Genomic DNA, 15134 nt, shown 5'->3' with positions numbered 1-15134 from the left:
TCTGTTTACAGACCCAAGTTTGAAGTTTTATAGTTAGAGTCCACATTGTTTGGGAGCGTTTTGAGCAAGTTAAGCCAACAATGGACTGTGTGTTTTGAAATTTATTTCAGAAGAAGTCAGTGCCTACCAAAAATTTTTATCGATTTTTCAACCACAAGTCAGTAAAATATAACAATGGAATGTGTTACAGCAGTTGTAGACATGTATACATTGTATTCTGACTCACCACTGGTGGTATCTTTTGGTACAGAGGACAGCAACTTTTGAACTCAGCCAAATTTCTGTTTATTTTTGGTTCAAATATTAAATCTGTGGTTTTGATTATTCTTTGTACCATTTAAGCGTCATCTCAGTATAAAATATACAGTTAACAGCATTTATTTAATGTTAATACTTTGTCTTTTGAAGATAATGAAGTTACACTTTGTTTCATACAAATAATCCTAATTTTGAAGCCCTGGTTAGCATTTCACTATTCCTTGTATACTTATTCATGATGATATAATATTGGTTCATGATTGGATCAGACAACATGCATTTTCTAAGGAAGTTTTCAAATTCCATTTCCTTCTTTCCTAGCTCATAGAATTTTTCACATGACTTTCCACATACAATAAATAGCTTTTAGATACTGTGGAATTTATCAATAGCAAGTGGATATTCAAAGAAATAAGGACACCATTTTTAAATACCATGCTTGCATATTGTTGTCAACCACCATGCTGATCCAGTGTATTTGATTTGTTATAATATGACATATGTCCACATATTTTAAGTAGTTATTGGTTATTATAACAACTGTATAATGTAAAAATGATGTAAAACTTATGACAGGTTGATATTTTGGAGAAGCAGTTGAGGATTATATAATACCACCTACATACATGTCCATTTTTTGCTTCTTTTTCCCATTATCAGGCAAATTGACTTAAATCACATTAATCACACATTCAAACCATTGAGGTGTTTATTTTGATTGATTCTCCTTTTTTATCCTCCTTTCTGTACCTTCTTCATAAGTAGTTCTAGGTCAGATTTGCTCTCTGCCATGTGAACAGTTGTTATAAAGCCCTCTGATATCTTCAGTACCCAGATTCTTATTTAACTCTTGTCTGTTCCATCAAGTGAAAATGTATATTAACTTTTCACCTTTCTTTTTAAGTGTATTTAAATAACACTGTCAGATAACTTTCAGGTCAATGGGTTGTAATTTTCCTGTATCTAAAGTGGCAGGCCTTGGAACTTGTAGAACTTCAGAGAAGTCTATAGTAGTGTGGAAGAAGTCTAGAAGGCAGGGAAACAGCTTCTAGGGCAGTGTATCAGAATCACTTGTAGGATATTTTCAGATTGTTTCCGCTGCTGTAAAGCAAGTGGATTGAATCCCCTGGATGGGTTTGGTTGGAAAGAGGGTTGAGAATCATCAATGTTTTTGTCTGTTCTCCTTATTTGAAGTCCTTGAGTGGAGAAGTGCTTTGCCCAAGATTAATCTCATAAATGATAATGGCATATTTGAGAGTAAAGTTCACAATTTCACATTTCTTCAACTACAAAAAGAATAAAATGGTTGGATTAAAATTGTATGTATACAGAAAGCATGTATGTATCAGTGCTTAAAATGTATTTCTATACTAGCATATGCTAAGTGATTTAATGCTTTAATTTAGACATCCTGTGCCAGTTTTGCATTTCAGCTCATAAATTTACACACCCATGCCCTATTTTTAGACACAGTGAAAGATGTTATTGCAGTCACCTAAATCACTAAAGGGAAAAAAAAAACTGAACAAAATATGAGGAAAGAAATCTAAAAACATGTCTAAAAAAGAGGAGCTTTTCAGCTGAGCATCTATTGTTTTCTAGAATTAATTTCTAAGGTTTTTTTTTCTCAGTGCTATTTTCAGTCGTTGATATGCTTTGTTTTGGGAATCATTTTTAAACTTACAAATATTACATCACAATACTGAATGCTTTGAAAACTGGAAGAAAAATGGAAATCATAATATAGTTATCTGCATCTTGGTCTTTTTCTATCAGATTTATTTTACTCTTTATAAAGAATTTGAGGTAATGATCATCCTACTAGCATGATATGATAAGCTTGTGCCTTTTTTGGTCTGTCTTTTGAAAAGTGAAACAAAAGACTTTTGTTTTACAAATATAGCAACACAGATAATTCCTTAGTGTATAGTACTGTCCCCAAAATGGAACAGTTCTTTTTTTATAATCTAATCTGAAGTACATATATGAACAGACATTAAAATACAATTTTACAAATATTTTGAGTTGCTGAATTTTTTATTTGCAGAGTTCTACATTAAACGACTGGTGTCAGTCTAGGAAAATAGGATATTGAAAAAACCATCCCTATGTTTTTTCTAGGGGAAGAAAGTCCAGTTTTTGGTCCTGGCTCTGTGGCTCCTATCTTCACTTTCTTATCCATAAAGTATGCTGCTGCTGATGACCATCAGCATGTGTCTGGTGCTTACTTTGTGCATGACATTCTTCTAAGTTCTTGATATATATTAATTGGTTTAATCTATAGTAGTCCCAAGAGGTAGAAACAGTATTACCCTCATTTTGTAGATGATGAAACTGAGGCAGAGACATCGAGTAGTTTACTCAGGGTCACATATCTAATATGTGGCAATGTTGGAATTCTAAACCACATAGTTGGCTCTAGAGAACACTTTAGTACATACAGCGTATCCATATGGACTCATCTATATTTATTGTATTTAAAATGAAAAACGTGTAGAGTCACATGAGTTTATGGATGTAAGTACTTTGCAAACTATAATTTCAGAACAAGTGTAAAGTAGTGTTGCAGTTAAGATGTGGGCATATTTAATCATTCTCACAGATGTGTAGTTCACTGTGTTGATTGTGCCTTGTCATTTCTGATCCAGAGCGATTACTGGATCCTTTAACATTGTAAATGAGTAATATTACTTTGTTCATCTTTGTAAATTTGTCTTCTCCAAAAGAACTTAGAAAAATTAGTTGTAGTTCATAACTGTTCTGTCAGAAGTATCATTTCATTGCAGAAATTTCATTTTGAGATAACTGTTTATAACTCGATATAATACTTTGGTTCTTGTAGTGGTTTTGAATAGTAATCTGTTCAAATTACAATGTTAAATCCAAGACTCTAGTTCTTTCAGGAAAGGATTTAACTTAAAAGAAAAAAGGAACACAGTATTTTTACTTTTTGTTAGATAAATGGTTTGTCTTGAGATGAGAGGGAGAAAGTGTTCTTTCTCTAATAAGCCATCATGTAAATCTTTCTGCTTTTAAATCTTTGTAATTAAGCTGTCTTTCTGTTGCCTTTGTATGTACTTTGATTTCTTCATCACAAAAAGTATAGAAAGACGACATAACATATTACAGCTTAAAAGTTCTGAGATTCCTCTGTGGAAATAAATAGCATAGAACTAAATAAGACTGTTTTAGGCCTATTTTAGGAGCCCAGGCACATGTGAAAACCAAAAGCATGTGGGTTTGCTCCTGGTAAAGCAGAGTAGCATCCTTACTCCCTAAGTTCCCTAAAATACAAACAGGAAACCTGTGGGCCCTTTATATTCATTTAATGAATACTACTGATTAAAATAATATATTTAAAACTTAGTTAACAGCCTGAGTTAATGGCTGTCTACCAACATGTTAGCCCCTCCCCCTTTATAAAATAGTGGATGAATTGATGTTGTAGTAGAGACAGGTATAAAGATAATTGTCCTCTTAATATGACCCAGATTTGCAATTTCGGGATTGGAAGGATTCTTAGGCTACCTTAAAACATGCATCTGCAGGAAGGCCAAGATAGGTTCTATTTCTGGACTGTCCTGATCTAAATGGCTTCTGAGAAGCTGAGGGTTTTCTGCATTCAGTTTGGTTCTGGAATGGATCCATGAGGGTTCAGTTTCACACATTAGACAGCAGTAAGAGGCAGCATGTTCAGGAGTTGTCCTGAGTGTGGGGAGGAAGCTGCCATCTAGAAGCATAGTCCTGTGCTGCCCACCACACCACCATGCTCCGCAACCTCCTATCTTGTCTCTTCTTCGATGTTTTACCCGCTGATTTCTATTCCTCTGCTCCTGTTTGTGTGGCTCATTTCCTTCAGTGACATTACATTGCTTATTTAGATTCTTAGGCTCCTTTCAGACTTAAGAAAGCCTCTCCAAAGGAGGTGAGCTGGGGAGTTGTCACCTGAAACTCCCTCAAGTAATAATCTGCTTGTTCTCATTCCAAGTGGCCATCTCCACGTGTGAGCAGAGTGTGGGAGTAGTAAAGCTGGACCTCTGTGGAGGGGACTGTGCATGTGTGTGTACTAAGTCATGATGTCAGATCTTTTTTGTTATTGTATATTGCTGTAAGGAAAGCTTGAAAATCACCATTGCATAGTATAGGATCCTTATATAAAATTAATGTTGCCGAGCTGGGGTTGTAGCTCAATGGTAGAGAGCTTGTCTAGCATGTGTGAAGCATTGGGTTCCATCCTCAGCACCATATACAAAAATAAATAAATAATAGTATTGTGTCCATCTACAACTAAAAATAGTAAAAAAAAAAAAAAAAAAAAAGTTGCCAAAAATGCTGCCAGCCTATGTATACATATTTACATATATGTGTATTATAGATAGAAAGTAAATTAATAAACAGGCATACAAACATACATGTGGATATATACATTAATTAAAAATATTTTAATTTTGGAAACATTTCCATTTGATACAGACTGTCAATACTCATTGTCTTCTACTAGAGGTAGCATTTTATTTTATATTTTGTGGTTCTGGGGATTGAACCCAGGAGCTCATGAATGCTAGGCAAGTGCTCTGTCACCGAAGTGCATCTCCAGCCCCTTATTTTCAGGCAGGGTCTCACTAAGTTGCCCAGGCTAACTTTGAGCCTGCAGTCTTGTCGCTGTCTCCCAAGTAGCTGGAAATACAGCTGGGTATGCCACTGTGCCTGGTTACAATAGTAGCAGTATTTTATAGTCACTGATGTCCAACCACAGAATTAAAAAATAACTCTGGGTAATACTAAGATTACTTTTTATGCACACATAAGTGCTTACTGTATTCCATTTGTTAGGAATATATATAGTATTTAATTACAAATATTTGGCAGGTATTGGCAGGTATGTTAATGTTTTATGTACATTTTAAGAAATTGGCACCTAAGTTTTGTTTTCGATGAAACACCATGTCTTGGTTAACCATAAAATAAATAATAAGTTTGGATAATGTAGCATTCAGAATGCTATATGTAACATATTCACTTAAGTGTCAGAAATCTATTACCCATGTTTTTTAAAGAATTTTTTTCACAATACCTTTGTTTTATTTATTTATTTTTATGTGGTGATGAGGATCAAACCCAGGGCCACATACAGGCTAGGCAAGTGCTCTACCACAGAGCCCCAGCCCAGCCCCCTATTATCCATTTTTTAAAAGGTGTATGTAATTTCCTATCATGTTTTACTTGCCTCTCAGAATGTCTGAATACAAATACTATCCTCAAGGCTTATGAAGTAGCTTCATTTCTTACCTTTTGTAAGATAATAAGCCTCCTGGGAAAGATGAAAAGAACTTTTTTTCATTCCTTCACTCTTCACTCTTTTGTTTCTCTTGCACGAGGTTAAAGTGTGCAAATGGCCTTAATTCAATACTGAGCATGGTTGAGGATGATGTGCTCTAGTTATCACAGTCTTAAGTTGAGTGTCAGTCAGCTTCTAGGTAGGAAGAGAGCTGCAGTGGAAATCGGATGGTTTGGACCTTTGTCCTGGCTTTAGCTTTGTTTGCTTGCCCAAGTCTTTATTCTCATCTGTAAATTCAGTGAGTTGGACTTGATAGTTTTTGTGGTCCCATCTGTGGATGTGTGTAATGTCAAAGCATGTATGTATGTATGAATGTATCTACCTAACTATATATATATGTGCATGTATATTCTTTTACTCTATATAATTCTTTTCTTTAGTACTGGAATTGAACCCAGGGCCTTACATGTGCTAGGCAAGAGCTGTACTGCTGAGCTACATTCCCAGCCCACCAGTATAATTTTAAGCAAACCCAAATAGTGTTTCATGCTGTTTTTGTTCAGTAAACATATAAACTTTGAGCATTGGCACTGTGCTCCATAACTATATGAGACTTGAGTTAAAATTATTTTGAGATGTCAGAATTGAAAAAAAATATGAGCAGATTAATGTATAATATAATGTTAATAAGTCTTACTCTTTGATTAAAAAGCAGTTGCTTATGATGCAAATAATATATATTTCTATTATGTATTGGTAACATAACATACCATCTTATTCCATTTAGTTTCTATCTGTTTCACAGGTGTCTTTTGTCCTTTAAAAATTATTTAATCAACATATTTTAACAATTGCCTTATACAGCTCCCTTATATGTAATAGATTTATAAGATTCAAGTTAGTACATTTACAGAGCACCTTCTGATAGAAGGTATATCCTAAATGCATTTTATAGAAAGGTGAGTTATAAAGCCATTATCTAAAAAGTTTTGAATTAATAAGGGTAAGAAGAGTACTATAACCAATAGATGGACTCAGGAGAGTACCATAAGGAAAGTACAACATATTTGCACAGGAAGGAAGTCAAAGGTGGGAAAGGCCAAATTACTTGGAGGATATCTGTGGAAAAGGTGAATTGGGTATAGGTTTAGAAGAATGAGTAACGTTCTAAAAGATTTAGGGAAGCCAGGTTTGTAGAGAAAGAGAAACGAAGACATTAGAAATTTGTGTGGCTTATTTGGGAAGGAACAGATCGTCTTGCTTTTGGGAAGCATTCAGGAAATAGTAAACCATATGTTTTGTATTGTGGAGGACCTTGAAGACCCATGCTGAGAAATACATATGCAGAAGGTTGGGAAAGCAATTGAAGGGTTTTTAATAAGGAAGTACCTTTTTTTTTTTTTTGTACCAGGAATTGAATTTAGGGGCACTTGACCACTAAGTCACATCCCTAGCCCTATTTTGTATTTTATTTAGAGACAGGGGCTCACTGAGTTGCTTAGCGCACCTAGCTGTTGCTGAGGCTGGCTTTGAATTTATAATTCTCCTGTCTCAGCTTCCTGGGCTGCTGGGATTACAGGCATGTCCCACCTCATGAAGTACCATTCTTAACCATAGTGTGGGGTACGCAATCTAGACCTCGTAGAACTCAGTATTGTACATGGTTTATAATTATAATTTTGATGAATGTCATGGAAAGGAAAGCACAAGAGTACTCTAGGAATATAGCAGGGACACACTGAAGGGGTCAAGGAAACTTTCCTTACAAGTGTAATGATGTTTAAAATAAGACGAAGCTGAAGCCAGGTGCTATGGTGCATGCCTGTAATCCCTGTGGCTTGGGAGGCTGAGGCAGGAGGATTGCAGGTTCAAAGCCAGCCTCAGCAATGGTGAGGAACTCAGCAACTCAGTGAGACCCTGTTTCTAAATAAAATACAAAATTGGGTTGGGAATGTGGCTTAGTGGTCAAGTGCCCCTGAGTTCAATCCCTGGTAATAAACAAACAAACAAATAAATAAAATAAGACACGAAGATGAGTATGGTGGTGCATGCCTGTAATCCCAGCTACTTGTAAGGCTTAGGGAAAAGGATCGATAGTTGGAGTCCAGCCTGAGTAATTTAGCAAGATTCTGTCTGAAAATGAAATAATATTTAGAAATTTAAAAAAATCTTTTTTTAAAGGGCTAGGGATATTACTCAGTGGTAGAGTGCTTGCCTAGCATGCATGAAAGAAAAGAAAAAGACATGAGGGTAAAAATGAATTAGGTACAAGGAGAAATAGAATGTATATTGAGAGGAATGTGATTAAGAATCTTCTACCGGGCTGGGGATGTGGCTCAAGTGGTAGCGCACTTGCCTGACATGCGTGCAGCCCGGGTTCAGTCCTCAGCACCACATACAAAACAAAGATGTTGTGTCCACCGATAACTAAAAAATAAATATTAATATTCTCTCTCTCTTTCTCTCTCTCTCTCTTTAAAAAAAAAATTTTTTTTTTTAAAGAATCTTCTACCTAAAAAGAAGCCATATTTAAAATTAGAGGCAAGTTAGCATTTTGTGGAATTGAAAATTCATTTTGGCTGGTGCAGAGAGCACTAGGGGTAAAAAAGGTTTTCACATATGAAGTCAGAGAGTCAAATCCCGGAAGGTCTGTTAAGCTTCTTTGAGGATTTATAAGCCTTTAAAGCAAATGGAAGACATTGAAAAGGTTTGACATGGTACCCTAAGATGATTTTGGCAGCAGTGTGTAAGGTAGAGAAATAGGGAGGCCACAGGTCAAGTGAGATCCAAGGCTGGCCTAAGCCAGCCAGGGTGGTGGAGAACTTATGTGAGAAAAATTATAGGGTATTTATCCTGCTTGGCCCTTTTGATTTGTATACACCTTCTTGGCCCCTCAAGTCTCAACGGTTCACTGTTGTAGACAGTCTCAGTGTCCTTCTGTTTTCCACTCCGGCCCAAATGCTTGAATAGGGTCAACCTGGCTTCTTACCCTGGGATGTCTCTGCTCTGGCTCTTCTGAGTGCTCCTGCTCTTTGGACCTCAGCTGTCTGAAAAACTGCCTTCCAGGATGCTTTCATGGGAAGGGATTGGGACAGAAGGAGAATCTGAATAATTTGGCACTAATTAATGGGAGGGATGTAACAATGGGTGACACAAGAGAGGAGAATGGAATCAGATGATGATTCTAAAGTTTTGAGTTTAGGTTCCTGGAATGAATAAATCTGATTTTTACTATTCTCATAGTAGATCCATAAAGTAGACTCAGATGCAGCTTTTACTTGGCTTCCTTGGATTTGTCTAAAATAGATTTTTATTTATATAATTTCTCTGATGGAAATATTATATGTGTAGGGTAGTTAATCGAGAGTCTTCTATTTAAAAGGAAGGCATGCCTTAAAGTAGACGCAAAGGAGCATGGTGGGAAATGGAGCCATCATGGCTGTGTAGAGGTAGAGATCACCTGGAAAGTGACTGTATGTATGACATGATTGGTAAATAATGTCCCTAGTTGTGACTTCAGACTTTTATTCTAAATTGCACTCTGTAGCTAAAATGCAATAAATATTACTCTGATGCGGCAAAATCAGCAGGGTCATTGCTTTCTTCATTTTCTTCCTTTTTTGGTGGAATTTGGCCACATTTTTTTTTTTTATTTTAAATAAGCCAACTTTGCCAGGGAGATACCCGATTGAAAGAGACAGCAAAGCTGCCAGAACCAGTTTGTTGAAGTGAGTTTGGTAGGTACAACTTAATTAATTGGTTGTCCTCAGCATTTAAAAAAAATTTTTTTTTTGTAGTTGTAGATGGACAGCATGATGCTTTTATATTATTTGTTTGTTTGTTTATTTATTTATTTGTTGTGGTGCTAAGGATCGAACTGTTTGCCTTACACATTCTATGCAAGAGCTCTGCCTAGGCCCAACCCCTGTCCACAGCATTTTGAAGTCTTCTGGGAAGCATCTACATAGTTTTAAATGAAGATGTACTTTAATTCAAGGGCTTAAAGACACTCTGTGTTTGGAGATATTTCTGGCGATTGTTTGACATCTCTATTGAAATCGTTCTAGTTAACTAGATCAGCTCTGTTCAGGAGATCAGAGCCTGAACTGTAAGCCCAGGAAATGTTTATTTACAGACAAACCAAATATAGCTCTTAATCCCTTAGAGACAACACCAAAAATGCAATCCAGTAAGAATCACTGCCTTGTTTTACAGGTTTGGAAGTAAAGATGATTATGTCATATTAATTAAATGATGATTGGGCCAGGATTTTTGAAATAATGCTTTCATATGTTTAGGAGTGAGTAATTTAAATGTGGGGCCATAAATCAGCTTCGATACTTGACTGTGTGTGATGTCCTTTACACATACCCAGTGTGGTGTATATTATCTCTTTTACAGAGAATTAGAGTTTCTGATTGGTGAAGCTAGAAAACAGCAAAGCAATTTCAGTCTGGTCAGTGTAATTTCTTAGGAACTGTTCATTGCAAAAATAGTGTCATATTAATTCTTATGGAAAATAAGGCAGTTCTTGCTTGTTAGTGTGCATTCTCTTCTGTTCCAATTGGACTGTTACCCTTCTGGGAGCCAGGGGTGAACACAGGCCTCTTCTCTTACATTCCTGTCTTTATTTTCTTTGATTGGTTTGCTTTCTTTGAATTAAGCTGCCTCATCTACTTTTAGATTTTAAGTCCCCTAGAGGCAGGGACTGTGTCTAGCTTGTTTTTATGGAGAACACTCAGCATATTGTGGGGGTGTTATAAACATGCCATCTGTGCCCATTTAAATTCAGTTTCAGGCCTTTCAGTACTTTTCTTTGTGTCTAGCCGGTTACAGAAATCTGAACTAGAATAGAAGTGCTTAGCCACATAAGGCTATATAAATCCTCTAAATATACATTTTTATGGCCTTGTCAGTGTTTTTGTGGTTCTAGTCATGATGTAAGGATACTATCCTATAATCCGCCACTCATTAATATCTTACATTTTTATTTTGAAATTTAGGTTCTCCCTAGTTTTATTTGGCTGTTAATCATATTGGGTTAGAAAATTGCTTCATTGGCATGGACTCCTTTTCATCTGGGGAATATTTTTGTCAGTTTGATGGTATTTATTGCTTGACCTATATTTAGATATAGGGTTGGTTTGTTTTAAGCTTTCTTTTTCTCAAAGGTAAAGAAAAATCAGCAATATGTTTCACTTTTAGATTAAAAGTAACTGGAAATTAAATTGAAACACAAAACATATGTATTATACACAAATGTGTGTATTCTTTTTATGGCTTTGTAACTAGTATGATTAATTGAAAGCCATATTTTACATTATGTGAATTCTTTATATCCTTTGCCTACCTTTTTGATATCATCATTGTGTTATTCATCATGGAAAAATTCATTAAAAAGTTATAATGTGAACTTTTTGTTTCAATATAATAAACACACATAAGGCATATAGCCTGGTAGATTTCACAAGGTGAACACAACTATGAATTCAAAACTTGGCTCAAGAAATAACATTCTAAGGGACCAAGGTGCCCCTCTCCTTTCCTAGTTTTATCTTTGCCCTTAAGGTAAATCACTGTTTTGACTAGCATAAGAGATTAGCTTTGCCTGGTTTTGAATTTAAGAATTGTGATGTGTACTGTGAAATTTGTCTGTTATTGCATGGAGCTGTAGATTCCTCATTCTCATTGTGTGAATATGCTATAAGTTATTCTACTGTTGGTGGACATTTGGGTTATTTGGTTTGGGGATGTTACACATGATGCTACTAAAGTGAGTATGTATATTCCCATTTCTGTACTTGGCAGTAGAACTGTTAGATCACTTCGTATTTCTATGTTTAATTATTTTTTTAAGGTTTTTTTTTTTTTTTTAAGAGAGTGAGAGAGATTTTTTTTTTTTAATATTTATTTTCCAGTTCTCAGCGAACATAACATTTTTGTTTGTATGTGGTGCTGAGGATCGAACCCGGGCCGCACGCATGCCAGGCGAGCTCGCTACCGCTTGAGCCACATCCCCAGCCCTGTGTTTAATTATTGGTTATTATCAGCTTTCTTATTCTACGAGCAAAGTTCTCATTGCTTTACATATATGCCAACACTTGTAGTTCTTCTTTTTCATTTTAACCATTCTGTTGGGTGTGTAATGGCATAAGATTTGGTTCTAATATGCATATTCTTGATGACTAATTAAGCTGAGACCCTTCTGGGGTGTGTGTGTTGTGTGTGTGTGTGTGTGTGTGTGTTGTGTGTGTTCCATTTAGATAGCCTTTTTGGTAAATGCCTGTTTAAGCTGTCTTTCTTAAAATAAATGGATCTGTAGGAATATTTGTTACATATTCTAGATGCATCTTCTATCAAATATATGTATTGTAAATATTGTCTCCTATTTGGCTTGCCTTTTCACACTTTTAATGTTCCTTTTGATGAACAGATGTTCCTAATTTTAATCAAGTGCAAATTTTCTATTTTTTTTCCTTTATGGTTATTCCTCTTTGTGTACTACTTAAAAATCTCTGCCTCCTCCAAGGTCATAAAGACATTTTATATTTTCCTTTGAAAGCATTAATATTTTACTTTTCATATTTAAATTTAGAATCTATTTATAATTAATTTTTATGTATGTTTTGAGATAGGAGGTTAAGGTTAAATTTTTTTTTTCATAAGAATACCCAATTGACCCAGTACCGTCTATTGGAAAAAACTTCTTTCTACTAGAACGACATCATACTGTCACTTTTGCTTCCATATCAGCAGTGCTATTTATTTATCCAAAACAGGCATGACATCTACCTTGGCTTTGAAGAATGTCTTGTTCATTTCCTTTATGTGCAGCTTTCTGCAATAAAGCATTGCAAAACTCCTGGGAGTCCCCCCTCAGTTGTAGTCTGTGAGAGTCATTGGAGTTGGCAGTTCCAAGACATGTATGACAAAAAGCAATAGCCTTGAACACCACTTCTGAGAACTGGCACGTTTTTAAAAATTTGTTAACTTTTTATATGCCTCTAGTAATCCACCTTTTAACAAATAAGGGCATTTATACCATTGTCGCATGGCATCCATGGGAGATTGGTGCCAGAACCCCTTATAGATACTGAAATCTGCCTGTGCCCAAGTCCTGAATATAAAATGTCGTAGTATTTACAAATAACCTATGCACATCTTCCATCTACTTTCAGTCGATGGTAGATTACTTCTGTTTCCTAATAAAGCGTACATGCTATGTCTGTAATTACTCTGCTGTGTTGTTTAGGGAATGGTGGGAAAGAAAAAGTCTTTGCCTGTTCAGTACAGATGCAGTTTTCTTTCCCCAGTGTTTTTTTTCTGCAGCTGGTTGCCTCTGTTGATATGGAGTGCTGGCTATATTTAAAGACAGTACTGAAGTGTGCCACAAGGATAGAAGGTAAACTCTAAGGCAATTCTTGTAACTTTTCAGAATCTACCAGATCTTATAACCTGACTTTTTAAATGTTTCACATATCAGTGTTTATTTTTCGTTTAGGTAGTAGTTTGCATCAGATAAGATATTTTACAGTAGTTCCTCAGTAGATCTGTCTTCTGTCTAGGAGAAACATTTTTTTTCAGGTCTCTCTAGAGTGTCCTAAACTTTACTGAATATATTCGGGAGGTGATCCTTGAGGCTTAGCACTACTCTTACATGTATTACCTTGGAGGTACAGCTATTGTAGCTACTTTCAAGCTTCTAAGGGTCTACAGAGGACCTTTTTCCTATATCAAGCTACATCCTATTAATTTATTGTTTCTACAAATGAGTTAGTTCTTGAATTTCATGCCCCGTTTTAATCATCAGCAAATGTGCCTGCCAGTGACTTGGAAGGAGTTTTATTAGCATCATAATCTGATACTATTAAATTAAATTTTTAGAACTTTAGAACTAGAGTAAAATTATAAAATCAGAATGATGCCTGTTAGGAAGGATGTGGTGATGGTGGTTTTATTGTGGTGCTGGGGATTGAACCCAAGACCTCACACATGCTAGAGAAGCACTCTGCCACTGAGCTACATCCCCAGAGAGGATGTGGAAGTACTTAATAAACTTTTATAATTAGTCCAGCTAGTTAAGTTGAACATGGAAGACATTTTTTAAAAAAGTCTCCATCCATGTCACAGACCATAGCCCTGTCCATGGCAGCTCTGTCACTAAGGACTGGCAGTGGTTAAAAATACTTTTTGAGACTGAGTTAGCTCATTACAAACCCAGGAGTCCACTTGGAAGAGCAGCCCAAAGCTGTGTCCTGAAAGTAGGTTAACAGCATCCCTAGATAAATAATAAAGATGGAATATTTAGAATTTTGAGGTCTTCTAAACTAGAAACACCAAAACAAATTTGTGTGTGTGTGTGTGTGTGTGTGTGTTGCTAGGGATGAATTTAGGGCTTCATACATGCTAGGCAAGCGCTCTGCCATTGAGCTCTACCACCAGCCCTCAAAAAATTATGTGGCTTTGGATTCTTCACTAGAATATATCATACATTCTGTAAATTGAAAACCTGTCATAATGGCACAATATTTTAATGATGAATGTTCTTTGAAATTCATTTTTAGATATCATTATGTGTCTGTATTGTTTTTAAAGGACCTGCACTGTTCTCTTAACACTTTTGAAACTTTTTACTATATGCAATCTGCATATCTGTATAAAGGAGTAATTTGTTTTTATTCTTGCCAAATCTAATCATTTGTATTTCTGAAAGATTGAGATTTGAGATACTTATGTTCTGCCAATCACATTATTCCTTAAATTTTATTATTTGACCCAAATAATAATAAATACTTACATATAAAAGGTATTGTGTTAATAAGTATTATGGAAGAATCCATAAATAAAATGCATTAAAGCTTTTGTTTTAAAAAACATTTTGGTGAAAGAGGAAAGGAAGGGGAAATCAGCATTTATTAAGCATCTATTATACATGCCAGGTCTAAAGCTAATTGGTTTTACATGTTCTTCTTGGTACAGTTCTTCATGGTAATCAGTGATGTCCCCATAATACATGAGACTCAGGTTAAGTAAATTGTTCGAGGTCACATAGCTAGTACTGCTTAGCAGCAAAACAGATTTGATCAATATCTGACTCCAACTCGTATTTTTTTTTCCCTTTCTGTGTAAGCATTTGTTTATTTGACATTACAAATCTCTAATACCTGGGTTGAGACAAAACAGATTTCATTTTAACATCTGCTAAGGGCAGCACTTTACTAGTTGCTGGGTATCTGAGACTGCTGTACTAGACATGATGAAATACACTAGGTACTATAGTGAGATTTGCTAAAGAATAAGTTTTGGTTAAAGCTACAACCCATATTTTTTAAAGTAGCCTTTGAGGGCTGCAGGTACAGCCCAGTGGTAGAATGATTGCATAACTTGTGCAAGGTACTGGGTTAAGTCCCCAGCACTGACCAAAAAAAAAAAAATAATAATAATAATAATAAAAATTAAAATTAAAATGGCCTTTGAGAAGATAGCCACAGTTAATAAAAATGAATAGATGGAAGAAATGTGTTATTAGGAGAAGGAAAATGATAAAGAACAGAAAACTTAGCCATGTACAGGGCATATCCAAGTTTTTTTTCAAATT

At 35.5% G+C, this 15134-nt stretch overlaps 1 protein-coding gene across 1 annotated transcript in view; it reads left to right on the top strand.

The window, feature by feature from the left end:
• Ube2d1 (ubiquitin conjugating enzyme E2 D1) overlaps positions 1 to 15134 on the top strand; it is a 32173-nt gene that overhangs the window by 1269 nt on the left and 15770 nt on the right. The gene's annotated exons all lie outside the window — the stretch shown is intronic.

This window comes from Ictidomys tridecemlineatus, chromosome 1, assembly GCF_052094955.1.
Source record: "Ictidomys tridecemlineatus isolate mIctTri1 chromosome 1, mIctTri1.hap1, whole genome shotgun sequence".
Taxonomy (NCBI): domain Eukaryota; kingdom Metazoa; phylum Chordata; class Mammalia; order Rodentia; family Sciuridae; genus Ictidomys; species Ictidomys tridecemlineatus.
Note: the sequence above shows the minus strand (reverse complement) of the source record. Positions and strands in the feature narration are given on the sequence as shown.